The sequence below is a fragment of the Babylonia areolata genome, chromosome 8 (assembly GCF_041734735.1).
Source record: "Babylonia areolata isolate BAREFJ2019XMU chromosome 8, ASM4173473v1, whole genome shotgun sequence".
Lineage (NCBI taxonomy): Eukaryota > Metazoa > Mollusca > Gastropoda > Neogastropoda > Buccinidae > Babylonia > Babylonia areolata.
The window spans coordinates 1,326,711-1,337,975 of NC_134883.1; the positions used below are offsets into that span (position 1 = coordinate 1,326,711).

At 35.6% G+C, this 11,265-nt stretch overlaps 1 long non-coding RNA gene across 1 annotated transcript; it reads right to left on the minus strand.

The window, feature by feature from the left end:
- Positions 1-391: 391 nt before the first annotated feature.
- On the minus strand, positions 392-9,199 carry LOC143284994 (uncharacterized). Its single transcript, XR_013055656.1, has 4 exons — positions 8,901-9,199; positions 8,283-8,336; positions 7,058-7,144; positions 392-476 (listed from the first exon to the last, which is right to left on the minus strand). It is a non-coding gene; the product is annotated as an uncharacterized LOC143284994 (long non-coding RNA).
- Positions 9,200-11,265: the final 2,066 nt, after the last annotated feature.

Here is an 11,265-nt window from a genome sequence, read left to right on the forward strand (position 1 = left end):
AATCAAACCTGAACATTGACATAATTATACATAATACGCAAATTGTACATAACAGGCATAGAAAACCAAAAAATGCCAGCAGGCAACTCGTATATCCTAGGTCCGAATTTGAATACAGCTTTGCAAGAATGCAAAATTATGAAGTCCAGAAAAATAAATAATCATGGCTATCTTGAAAAAAATGGATGGGAATGAATAGCATGGCTGAAGTAATAAATGACAGAAAAGGAAAAGTGACATATAAAATGATAAATTTTCAGGAGAGGGTTTCCAGAGGGTGGGCATAGTATTTTAATGGAAAGAGTCCCTGACATCCCCACAAGGGCACACAAACAGCACCTTCAACAAACCAAACATCAACTGATCAAGCAACAGAGGCTTACGATGTTGTATTGTATTGTGTTTATTTAGATCAAAAGCATACAGGTTTTCTCACAGAAGATTCTGTTGTTCCTGTCCTAGCTGATGTCCATTTCCTGAAACAGAAGGACGACGAATTGTCAGTCATAAGAGATAAATATGCAAAGACATGTGTTTGCAACTGACTTTTTTCGGGCTTCTACCATACAACCTTTTCAGCAAGGGAAACCCAAAAATGCGTGCATCATGCCAGCTGGTATAGTTTGTGGAACAAATACCCACAACCTGTCCAGCATGGGAGGCCCTACGAGGCATGTGACACATCAACTGACATAGCTCGACAGGTCACTGAAGCACTCAAGCTACCCCACCATGACAAGGTATCAGTTCCATGGGGTAGTAACATTTCAAGTTTATTCATGTATTCATTTGTCAGAATGTCATATACAAACCAATGTGAAGCTCACTTTGTAAAACACAATATATTAGCACTAATGTTTACTGAATAGTTTGCAATTTAAGAAAAAAAAAGTAAAACAATAGATTCTGTTTAAGCATTTAAATCTGGTCGTCTTCTTATGCTACAATTTTTATTGACATTTCACTGTCTGCTGATTAACCATAATTCCATGCCTACAACACCAGTACAAGGCAGTATACCCTCCACACCACAAACCCTCTTCAAATTAGAATGGACCATCTCACGAGAAAGAGCTATAGATCTACATCATATATGTGAAGCAAGTTTTTTCAACAATCCCAAATTTCCTGATCAAGGCATCTATTTAAGAAAAAGTGCATGCCAACACAGCAACGCACTGTTTTGTGCAAACAACATGCACAAGTGTCCAAAGCTTCTGCTGTGGCTGCATGTGATCAAATGTCAATTAATATGCGAGTGTAAACTTCTACTTGTTATGTATCTGATCTATCAACCCGTTTGATGGCAGATACTTGAAGCTGAACTGGACACTTAAACTTTGTAATGATAACATTTTATGGTGCCAGCCAATGACTGTTGGATTTACCTATTCTATCAAGTATCATAATTAAGTATGCTTTTCCAAACACACACAACAAAAGAACAATTAGTTTCAAGCCCAGGTTACTGTAATAGTTTGAATTTCAGGACTGGAAACCTGTGACATATATAAAAAGGTAAACATCAATTCATTATACTGTTCACCGCACCCCCCTCACCTTTCGGAAAAAAAGATACACTGACAATGATATGTTAAAAAGCATGTATCATTTGTTAACATTTCAGAATCTTAAAATGTATGTCAATCTCAAGCGAAAAATTTAATTCCCCCCACCCCCACCCAAAACAAGACAAAAAGGAATGAGTACCTTTTATGTTTCATCCCTATTATGTTATGATAAGTGTAGCCGGATTGGCTACAATCTTCGTTGGGCCAGCTTAGCAGACGACTTTTGTGACTCGCCGAAGGTTAACAAGGAAGTTGTAAATCGGTCACAAGTTATCTCCCTTTACACGGAACCGCATGATGATTTTCACCCATTTGTTAAATTATAAACACTTCCTTATAGATGAGATTATAGTTTTTATGTTATTGGACTTCAGAAAGATCATACTTCTCAACTGTAATGATATCATTTGGCCAGGTAGCCTATAACTCTTTTAAACTAATATTTATGTGAATGAATTTTGGCGCGATCTTCGAAATCCACTCAGTTGAAACATATAAAATACCTTGTTTTCTATAAAACGATATAGGTTCCGTGGAATTTAGATTGTGCATTACAATGTAAATGATTAAGCTTTCTTCTCGTGTATCGCTTTCCGTGTACACCTAAATTATAGGCATGCGATTGTATGAAATTTCTGACAGTATTTCGGCCCCACAAAACTCTCTCTTCTTCAAGCCATTGGAATTCGTCAGTGCCGATTTGAGCAAAATACGTTTTTACAATACCTAGACATTTTTATAGCGTGTCTTGCAGATGTTTGCATTTCTGTTATCAATCTGATTCGCATCATACATGTATAGTTGTGTTGTAGTTGGTTTAAACGAAGTATTTCATTGTCGATCACAAGTGCCAAAAGCACCCCAACCAGTGCCAACATGGGAGCTGTCCGTTTGAGTTTTCTCTTGAATTTTGACATAAAAAATCTTTACTCTAGAAGCAGATTCTATAGATGATTTTTATATAGTTGAAAATTCAGGATTTTCAGTTACTTAACTGTTGCAATTATATTACATATCGCGACGTTTTAATTGTTGCAATGTACAAAAATGATACATGAACTCGTTAAAAGCTCGTTCATTCAGTGACTCTTTTTGTTTAGTTTTTAACTACATTATTTTTGTAGAAAATGGTTTAGCTTAAGAAAATGCTCGTTTCTTGTAGTTTTGTGTGATATATAATATGTCTATGTTAGTTCCCCGAGCCGAAAGTCAGAAGCCGCCAAATTTGGTCAAACAAACACAAGCTTGGCCCCTCAAGGCTCACGGAGGGCCGGTTTCGTGAGTCGCTTCGCGGCGCTGGCTTTGCGGTTCAGCGGAACAGAATATAAGGAGTGAGCGAGTGCCAGACAAATAGAGAACTCTCCTGGTCTGGAAGAATGAGAGAATAAAAGAAGAAAAACCGGCGCACCGCCTTCCCGAGTCTACCTTGCCTGGCTGCAGCTCTCTTCCGCTAACACCTTATACCTGTCTTCACCTTCTCTAACACCACCTTACCACCCTGTCACATAAGAATAAAACAGAAATATTTCATACATATCTATACCTATCCAACTATCTTTCTCAATAACTCTACAACAGATGAGAAATCTGATGATGATACACAGACACAGAGAGCGTGTCATACTCATAAGCAAGAGTAATGACATCAAATATATTAAGAGATAAAAGGTTGACCACCAGACCACACACACAAGAACCATCATTACTTAAAAGGAAGGTTCCCAGGCCTTAAAAAAAAAAAGAAAAAAAAGTCCCATCCTGATTTCAATATAGATACACTATCCAACATGGCTTATGATCGGAGTACCACAACTCCAGTACACTAGCAGGAGTTGGCTCAGGCACATTTGTGAGAACCAGATCCAGTGTCGAGTCATAGTCTGTGGTGGGATCTTTGATCAGCTGTTGCAGACTGAACTGTTCACAGAAATCCTGAAGAGGTCTAGGCAGTCCACGGGAAGCATCACTGTTGAAGTCTCCTCCAATGATAACATGAGTGTGACTTGTGAGCTCTGCTGAATAACTGCTCTGAGTTCTGCACACAAAACTGTGACGCTGACATGTGGAGGACAGTAGATCCCAACAACAACCAGTCCTCTAACGCTGGTACTGGCATCAACCACAGTGATTTCAATGCCACTGCTGCACTTCTGGCTAGCACTGCTACTGAATGGCAGACTGTGATCTCTGGTGTAAACAAGTGTACCAGCATGTGAATGACAGCCTTTCACTGAAGCTGTGTTTCTGGCAACCACAGTAAAATCTGCAATCTTGTAGTGTTCCGGGTCATCCTGTTCATGCTCCCCATGTTTCAAAAATAAACATGAGGCTTGCTTGTAGCAAGTTCCTGTCTGCACGGAGATCAGCAATGTGTTTGTGAAGTGATCGGCTGTTGTGAAACACAATCACAAACCCTGTGGTGGAAAACTGCTGAAGATCAGTCAGGCGGCACAACAGGTTCTTGTCTCAGTCTTTCCATTTCCTGCTTGACTTTTGGTGACACTCTGATCTTCTTTGGATCAAAGTCAAGCAGGTGGAGACCAGCCATAGTTCTGGCTCTGCTGAGAGCCACATACACTAGATGGTGGTGTGCTGCTCCCTGAAACGACACTGCCACGTTCTCCAGTGTGGAGCCCTGTGACTTGTGGATGGTGATAGCAGAGTAAGCCGTCAAAGGGAACTGTCTATGCAGAACTGCAACGTTCTGACGTTTTCAAACACGAAACTGCTTCACACTTTGGAAGACAGGAGTCCACTTTGTGTTGATGTTCTGTGTGTAGAGCTGTTTGTTCTGTTCACGGGTCTTTTTCCTGACACCTTCATCATCAAACTCTACCCACAGAACAGACACATGTTCTTCAGATCCGTGATCTAGCAACAACAGCACTTAGAAAAGTGAAGGGGTCAAAGAATGTTCTTTGACACCCACAGACTGCCAGGCTCAAACAGCGGAAAAAAGAGTTTCCATCCCCCCTTATACTGATGATCTGTTTGGGTGCTCCTGCCTCAACTTTGGGTTCTACAGAGGGAAGGCTGCATTTGAACACCAAATGTAACTGCTCACATTTCTGTACCTGCCATTCAGTCTGCACAGGGGTGAATGCAATGTTGTGTTGCTCAATGGAAGTAACAGGTGATGTCTGCAAGCATGAACATTTGTGTGACTGAAACCGCTGAAATGTTGAAAAAACTTTACCACAAAACCTACAATAGGGGCATTTGTGTTTAAACTACAGTGGTTGTGCTTTTAAACACCTTTTGACAAACCTCACATTGAATGCGCTTTTCACAATCCATTTTAACAGGAGAATGTATGTTGTCTGACAACATGCAGATTCAAAGTATAGATGCAATTCAGCAACACTTACTAAAACAAAGAGTAAAAGTAAAGAGAAAAAAAAAACAATAACTGGATATGAAAACTGTTTCAAACTGTATACAGTTTAATGTACAAATGAATACTTTTATTGTTTTAAAAACTGTTAATCCTATAGTTGCTCAAATAAGCTGATTCCAAAAGTTGCTGTCTTCAGTACCTGTCAAATAAAATTATAATACCGATGGTCTGGCCTCATCAGTCTGAATTAAATGTTCTGGCTGCATAAACCACACAACCTGATTCATTGATTGTAAAAAGTTACCTTTAGTTAGTATTACCATAATTTTCAGACCAGGTAATAAAGAATCATCCACCTTACAACTGTCCATAACCTGTAGAGAAATTCAATGCCAGAATAGGTGATTTTCCTGTTCCTAACACACAAACTGAAAGTGAACACCTATTTACCACGTTAGTTTTTCTTTTAAATGGTGAAGACTTTTTATTGAAGAAGCTGTAACAACACAGTTGTTAGGCAACTCAATGATTCAACAAAGAAAAGAAAGAGATATTCCAATTTCCACTAAATAAATGCTGTAAAACAGTGCAATAAATATTCAGAAGTGTTACAGGAATCAGCTGGACCAGTCTTGTTCAGTTTTATTTAGTTGGTGAGAAACTTAGATGAAACTGTCCATGTTGTGAAAAAAAGAAGAAAAATCAAACAATATGAGCAATATACAAGATCACCCATCTTTTTCTACATGGTGAAAATAGATAAGGGGAAACAAGATCAAGATGCTAAACAGCAGTCATCAAGAGTAATTTACCTGACTTGGCTGCTTGGCACTTCATAAAAGAGATAACATCACAACATCACAGTGTAACGTTGTGAGCAAATTACCTTTCAGACACATTAAGCTGTTAAATATCAAAATCTTACTGACTGTTTTGCATGTTCATCTTATGTGGTTTATTCACTCATTTCATTACATATTTGGGTCAGACTGATATCACATCTGCTAAAAAGTGCTTTAAAAACAGTTCAGCTGTTTAGTTATTGTCATGATGTTAAGCAGGTCATGTGACAACTGTTTCCTGTTTTTGTTTTGTTCTGTGTAATGACTTGTTTCTATTTTATATCTAATGTAGTTACTGGAATTATCCAAAACAACCACATACTTATATTTTGCATTTTACTTTAGGATATATTAAAAAAATTTTGCTGTGGAATGGTAGTGAAGTGATGAAAGGAAAAATTCTAAATTTGCATTTTATCTGTTGTGAACTTTTCACTAATTTCAGCTGCAAATATTTTAATAATCTGTAAAAACCTGTTTAAATTTACAAATTCCAACTAATATTTTGTTATTGTTGAAAATATGGTATCTTTTACCCTAACTTGCATATTTGCAACATTTTGGGGACTAATTCTACAACACAAATGCTATTTGTTGTTATGGTTTTTCTGACTTTCTTCCCTTTCAACATATTATGTTGATTGCATCTATGAGAAGTTTGCATGGTTATTGATGCATACTTTTTTTATGGACAAAACAATGTTGACACTTACCTCCTCCTCTTCTGTTTACACTTTTTGAAAGACAGGGAAAGATAAGTTGTGAAGTTCTCAACTTCATGTAAATGTTAAAAAAAAAATGTTATCTCTTGTTTAAAATAAGTTTATTTTGTGTTTCCTTTTTTTAAATTTTGTTGTTGTTGTTGTTGTTCACTTGTTTGTTGTTGTTGTTGTTCACTTGTTGCTGTTGTTGTTGCCTTCAGAGAAGTAGTTTAAATGCTTTAAATTTTAAGTTACTGTCATTCAAGAGTCAGTTTAACTGAAACATGTCACAGTGTGAATGTTATGAACAGTGTATAAAACTTAACATAAAAAAAGCAAATGTAAACATGATGTTCGCACCAAAGTGGTATATTAATATGATGTTGAATGCATGAAGCAATAAAACAGATCTCTTAAAAGCTAAATAATCAAGTTATAATTTCAAAGAGCATGTCACAAAAACTGGATACCAAATCAGATTTTGGGCCATAAGATTTAAGACATATAATAACAGAATGTTAAAACTAAAAGCCTGAACATTTGAAATGCTCACATTAAGAAGTGATTACACTGTTTACAAATTAAAGAAAATAAAAATCCACTTACCAAACAATTGCAAGTAATCATGCGAATCTGATTCACACACACTCTCAGACTCTGCCGGTCTCTGCAGCATACGATGATAAGCAGCAGCTGAAATGAACATGTTCAGAATATTTATGTTTGTAAATTGTGAATATATTAAAAGTAGGTCAGATCATATTTATAACCTATTTTGACTGTATTCCATTTGTGATTTCACATCCTTTATTTTAATGTATGATCTTAATAAAAGTAAAACTTACATTCTCACACAAAACTTCTGCCATTCTAAGTTTTCACATTATCATAGTATCTAAATATTTATCAACGAATCTGAAAAAAATATAAGGAAAAAAACCAACAACAAAACACCAGAAACTTTATGCTGGTTAAAAGTCAATTCTTAAGTGGTCTGCCTGTCATCATCTGCTTGATATAAAAAAAACAACATAACAAACATTTGCAACTGTTAATTATAAAGCATAGCTGATGAAATTTTCATGAATGGTATCCTGTGGAACAGGTATAATATACTACATACAACTACAAGTTTACATTAATCAATGAAGAATATCATTCCAATTGTCATTGGCCTAAGACATGTCATGGTCAAGTTCACTGATAATGCAGGTGAGGGGAACATACTGACACCTTTCCAGATGGAGATGACATAGGATTAGTGTCACACAGCAGTGTTCCACCTTTTGCTGGCCCGTGTCTGCTCCAGTGGCAAATATTTTCTCTCTCATTCTTTTGAGATAATGAGACTGCTACATGAAATAATCTATAATTGACTTGAATTTGTACCCTAAAACTCACATATATCTTATTATCTGTATCTATCTATCTGTCTATATATGCAAGTGTATTTTACATGTATATGTGTATACATGCATGTGTATTTTATATGTATATCTATCAATCAATGTATCTATCTATCTATATATAAGTTCTACATACATGTTACAACTTGTATATTTAAATAAAGATATAGAATATACACAAAATGCATACATACATTTTAACATACATGTGCACCTAACACTAACAGCTACCCACAACACAGTTTTTTGTCAGCCAGTTTGGCAACCTTCTCTGATCTATAGCCGTAACAGTTAAGATTGATAATATTAATGATGATAATGATCATACTATTCATAGCCATGTTTCAACTAAACACTAAATATAAGAAACCTTGGTCATTTGTTACGTACTGTGCTAGCCATCTAAAGAGAAAAGATGATCTTACCTTTCAGTGTTCACAGTGAAAGGGCAAGTCTGTCATGGATCCTGTCATATAATCCTGTCAATCACAAACACTTTTGTTTATATAACACATTAGATCAATGCTACATACACACAACAAAATGTGACCAACACACATACCCACACGCACAAAATGGATACATACATTTTAACATACATGTGCACCTAACACTAACAGCTACCCACAACACAGTTTTGTCAGCCAGTTTGGCAACCTTCTCTGATCTATAGCCGTAACAGTTAATAATAATGTTAATGATGGTCAAGTTCACTGATGATGCAGGTGAGGGGAACATACTGACACCTTTCCACCTTTTGCTGCCCTGTGTCTGTCCCTGTACCAAATATTTTCTCTCTCATTCTTTTGAGGTAATGAGACTGCCACATGAAATAATCTATAATTGACTTGAATTTGTACCCTAAAACTCACATATATCTTATTATCTATATATCTATCTATATATCTATCTATTCTATGCAAGTGTGTTTACATGTATATGTATATACATGCATGTATATTTTATATGTATATTTATCAATGTATGTATCTATCTATCTATATAGATATATATCTACATACATGTTACAACTTGTATATTACCTTTCAGTGTTCACAGTGAAAGGGCAAATCTGCCATGTATCCTCAATCCTGTCATATATCCTGTCAATCACAAACACTTTTGAGTTTTGTATATGTAACACATTAGATTAATGTTACATAGTAACATACACACAACAAAATGTGACTAACACACACACATACAAAACGCGATGCATTTTAACATACATGTGCACCTAACACTAACAGCAACCCACAACACAGTTTTGTCCACCAGTTTGGCAACCTTGTCTGATCTATAACTGTAACAGTTAATAAGAATCTTAATGATGATAATGATAGTATTTACTAATAACTTTTTTTTTTAACTAAAGTAATAGGCACAAAAAATCCATTTGATGATTGTGGCTGTTGAACTTCTATAAGATAATATGTCAGTCGATCATGTAAAATGATAATTATACACACACACACACACACACACACACATATATATATATATATATATATATGTGTGTGTGTGTGTGTGTGTGTGTGTGTGTGTGTGTGTGTGTGCGTGTGCATGTGTGTGTGTGCTAACATGTAAGTTAATGTAATATATCATATGTACATTTAACACAATCCAACTCTACACAGTATATTTCACACAATTTTAATATAAACTTTAACTGGGTGTTGAAGAGGGAGAGGTGGCATAGCATATTTTGTTTTACTAAATGTATGTTCTATGTGGAAAGCTGTAACTGGTATGAACTAAGTACACATAAACATATATAAATAAGCAGCAACAACATTTGACAATCGTAGTCATAACTGACACAAGGCATGCAGCATTGTTGTTGGAGTGAGACGTGTATCTATCTCTATAAAAAAAAATTGTATTTCACATTATTATGCAAGAGCTGAATGACAGACAAGTGGAGAGAGAGCCAGGCACATCAACTGATCATACTATTCATAGCCATGTTTCAACTAAACACTAAACATCAGAAACTGTAGTCATTTGTTGTGTAATGTGCCAGCCATCTCAAGAGAAAAGATCTTACCTTTCACAGTGAAAGGGCAACTCTGTCATGTATCCTGTCATATATCCTGTCAATCACAAACAGTAACAATTTACATTTTAGTATATACGTGAAACTGAAGCTGTAAGTGTAATGTAAAACTCTCTCTCTATACACACACACACACACACATATATATATATATATATATATATATATATATATATATATATATATATATATATATATATATAAAGATGATAGGGAAGAGGTATCATCACGCACGTCTGTTTATGTATATTTGTGTGTGCCTATGTGTTGTGGGTAGCTGTTAGGTACACGTTATGTTGAAATGTATGTATCCATTTTGTGTGTGTGTGTGTGTGTGTGTGTGTGTGTGTGTGTGTGTGTGTGTGTGTGTGTGTGTGTGTGCTTGTGTTTGTGTGTGTGTGACTGAATCACATTTTGCTGTGTGTATGTAACACTGATCTAATGTGTTATGCAAATAAAAGTGTTAACATTTTAATTATAACATTATAATATAAATTCATCATTTTAAGTCCAGTCCAGTTACTCAAGGAGGCATCACATTCACAGAGTTTGGACAAATATATATATATAACAATGCGTTGTGGGTAGCTCACTAGCTGTTAGTGTTAGGTGCACATGTATACTTGTAAAAATGTATGTATTCATTGTGTGTGTGTGTGTGTGTGTGTGTGTGTGTGTGTGTGTGTGTGTGTGTGTGTGTGTGATATTTTGTTGTGTGTATGTAACATTGATCTAATGTGTTATGTAAACAAAAGTGTTTTTGTACAGCACCTACACCAGATTTCTGGATAGTGTGCTATAAAAGTATCCATTATCATAATTTCCATTATTATATGTTGTTTTTGTTTCTGTTTATAATGTGCATGAAATAAAACAATGAGACTGAGAATGACTGATTTCTAAGTAAAATTTTAATCATAACATTATAAAATAATTTCATGGTTGTAAGTCCAGCTCAGTTACTCAATGTGGCATCATATTCACAGAGATTGGACACACACACACACACACACATATATATATATGTATGTATGTATGTATGTATGTATATCTATCATTTTAGTTGTTTTTTTTTTTGTTTGTTTGTTTGTTGTTGTTGTTGTTGTTTTTTGCGGGGGGGGGGGGGGGGGGGGGGGGGTTACATGATGGACTGACATATTATCTCATACAACTTGAGTTCAACAGCCACAATCATCAAACTGATTTTTGTGTGTATTACTTTAGCGGTGTGACACAACTTATGAGGAAACAAAAATGTTATTTGTATTACTATCATTATTATAATAATAATAATTATTATTATTAAATGTCACGGCTTTCTATCAGAGAAGGTTGGTTGCCAAACCGGTTGA